The following is a 3,490-nucleotide window of genomic DNA, read 5'->3' as shown; positions in this document are numbered from 1 at the left end:
ACACATGGAATCCAGGACAGATAATCCCTCAGAAACAGTAATGAGAGCAGCGATACCATGAGGGTAAGGGGAAGGTATTGTATATGGTGGGGGGGAATAGAAAATGGAGAAAGGCAGACCTGATCTAAATGATCAACTTATAACCCATCCCCCACCCCACCAGAATGATGAACAAATGAAACAGGAGTGAGGGGAGACGACTGCGGGGTAAGAAATGAAAATACTAATTTATCAAGGTTTCACAAGAGTGGGAGGGTGGGGAAGGGAGGGGTAAAGAGGAGCTGATACCACAAGCTCAAGTCGAAAGAAAATGCTTTGAAAATGATGATGACAACATATGCACAAATACGATTGAGACAATTGATGTATGCATTGTTATAAGAGCTATAAGAGCACCAATAAAATGATTGATAAATAAATAAAATTAAATGTGCATGCTCAAGCCACCCCAATCTAGTTATCAAATCTCTGATGGTGAGTTATCATTATTTTTAAAGCTTCAAAGAGGATTACAGTAAGAGCTAAGGTGAAGGATAATGACATACTTTCCAATGTATAACCTGCAAAACACTATTCAGTAGATAGAAAAGTTGTATGGAAAATACACATGAACCCTGAAAATGGATACAGATTTTAAACACATAAAAAGAGCGTTGTGCATTTCTCCAAGTGTCTTAGGTCATTTATGAGAAACCAAAGAAGACTTCAGAGGTAAGAACCACAGAATTCAGTCATAGGGCAGCTGCGACATATGAAGTGTTCCAGAATACTCCCCAAGTCCATTCAAAACATAAGAAAATAAGTAATATTTTGATATGAAACATAGAGAAGGAAAACTACAACAATCATCTAGCATGATAAATATAATGCATAGTTCACAATGTTTGGTTTTGATGGGTTTTTTAATTTGAACAACAAAAATAAAGGCAGAGATTACCTTGCTCTACTGAAAGCCTCCACGGGGCTCTCTTGATGTCCCTGTTCCTCAAGCTGTAGATGAAGGGATTTAGCATAGGGGTGACCACAGTGTACATCACTGAAGCCAGGGCACCTTTCCTGGGGGAAGATGAGACAGCTGAACTGAGGTACACTCCAAGACCTGCTCCAAAAAATAAGCAAGTAACTGACAGGTGAGAGCCACCGGTGGAAAGGCTTTATACTTCCCACTTGAGGACTGGACTCTCAGAATAGTGGAAACTATCTAGAATAAGAGAAAAGAAACTCTGAAATTGGAAAGAAGCCAGACAGGGCATCAACAACATACATCCCTGTAATCCGTGAATGCATCAAAACAGGCAAGATTGTGAAGTTGAGAAAAGTCACAGAAGAAATTCACAATTTCCACATCCTTGCAATAAATAAGTTGCAGCACTACCGAAATGAGCAACTGGGAGACCAAAAGGCTGATGAAAATGGACACCAAAACCATTCCCCTCCATACACTCCAGCTACAGCTAGAGAGGAAGCAAAGCTGAGTCCTACTCGTACATGTAGAAACACTGCATGCTTCAACCGAGAGCAGAGCCGAGTGAAAAATTTCTACGGCCACTTAAATCTGCCTCCCATATATCAATTTGAAGGGGCTTGGGAAAGAGGGAGAGCAAGGAGTGGTGCGCATTCCAGTTAGGGCTAGTGGAAGCAGATCGACCCATGAAGGCTGGAGTCCTAGAGTTAGTTTAGACAGGTGACTTTTTATAATTCCATTCATTCTTTCAACTTCTCCAGAGAACTGACGCTGGTACAGTACCACTTAATGTCTAGCGCGAATGACACTTGTTGTGTGATCTGAGACACAAATCAATGGCCATTATCAGATTGAATAGAGGTGGGGAGTCTAAACCGGGGGATGATTTGGGTTAGCAGAAATGTTGTGACCATATCGGCTGTTTCTCACTCGGTTGGGAAGCCTTCAACCCACACTGTAAAGGTATCGACTGAAGTGAGGAGAAATGTAAAACCCTTGTGATTAGGCATATGGGTAAAATAGATTTTCCAGTCTTGGCCAGGGAGGCAACCTTGGACTTGATGAGTACACGCTTTTGGTTTTAGCCTTCCTTGTGAGTGAATGGCTTTGCAGGTAAAATATAGCCTATTAACTTTGTACACAAGTTAGGTTAGTTGTGACCACTGAAAGATTGGCTGGAGTTACCGATGAAGAGCACCCTGTCCTATATGCAGAGAGTGATGGACTTGATAGTCGACAGGGAGAACTGCTTTATTATGTAAAGTTATGCATCCTGCAGAAGATTTTTGTCCCCCTTCTTTTTCTAAGAAGGCTTCTTCTTGCGGTGCGTATTTGGATTGCACTTCAGGGAGAGTAAAATAGAGTATTGGGGCTGTTTTGAAGGGTTAGCAGTTAGACTTCTGGCCATAACGTCTGTTTTATTGTTCCCTTGTGTGACAAATGAATTGTCAGTCTGGTATCCCCTGCACTAAATGATTGCTACTTTAGTAGGCAGCTGAAGGGCTTTAACGTATTAGCTATTAACTTACTGTTTATGATGGGAGACCCTTTAGTTGTTAGGAATACCCTTTTTTCCCCAAATACTGGCATCAGTGCACAATAAGAATGGAGTATTTAGAATCTGTAAAGATATTAGCTGTTTTTCCTTTAGCTAAGTGGAGTGCCCACGTGAAAGCAATGAGTTCTGCTTTCTGAGAAGTAGTTCTGTCTGGGAGACATTTGGCTGCCCAGACCTGTTTAAGTGAAACTACAGCATAGGCAGCTCTTTGCTGTCCTTGGGTGTCGACAACAGAACTTTCATCCACAAACAAAGTTCCATCAGGTTCCAGATAAGGTTGACCTGAAAGTTTAAATGAGGCAGCATTAGTTCCTCAACTACCTGTGGGCAGGAGTGCCTGTCAGGTTTAAGTGAGCCTGAAAGCCGAGGGAGGAGGGTTGCCATGGTTAGAGAAGGAAACTGTCATAAACGTATGTTAGGGTTTTCAATAAACTTAAGGTGAATTTCCCGCATGTGGCTGGGAGACAGTAAAGAGAGGAATCAATGTGAGAGAAGGGTTTGCAGCCTGTGGATAGATAACGTCTGGATGGGTTCTCCTTGTGTTCATTTGAGAGCTTCTTTGGTAAGGGCGGTAGCTGCTGTTAGGGACTGGAGGCACGGCTGGCAGCCGGTGACTGTCATATCTAGCTGTTTGGATAGATAATCCACTGGAGAGTGGGTGGGCCCCAGAGGCTGTCAGGACTCCAAACACTACCTCCGGCCTCTCATCTGTGTAGAGGAAGAAGGGTTTATCAGGGTTTGGTAAATGTAAAGGTAGAGACTGTAGGAGGATTTACCGGAGATGTTAAGAGAGGCCTTAACTAATTGGGGGGACTCTATTGGGCCAGCAGGTGTGGCCTTGGTGGCTTCATACAGAGGCTTAGCTAGCAGAGAAAAATTATCAATCCAATGTCTGAAAAACCCCACAAAGCCTAAAAAGGAAAGTATTTGATCAGTAGATTCTACATCCTGGAATTCCTCTATCACTT

General features: G+C 42.6%; 1 pseudogene; it reads right to left on the bottom strand.

Moving 5' to 3' along the window:
* Nucleotides 1-499: 499 nt before the first annotated feature.
* On the bottom strand, nucleotides 500-1,429 carry LOC105979873 (annotated as a pseudogene).
* Nucleotides 1,430-3,490: the final 2,061 nt, after the last annotated feature.

Source organism: Echinops telfairi, unplaced genomic scaffold, assembly GCF_000313985.2.
Source record: "Echinops telfairi isolate 266 unplaced genomic scaffold, ASM31398v2 ScPeMD7_36;HRSCAF=134, whole genome shotgun sequence".
NCBI classification, from domain to species: Eukaryota; Metazoa; Chordata; class Mammalia; order Afrosoricida; family Tenrecidae; genus Echinops; species Echinops telfairi.
Note: the sequence above shows the minus strand (reverse complement) of the source record. Positions and strands in the feature narration are given on the sequence as shown.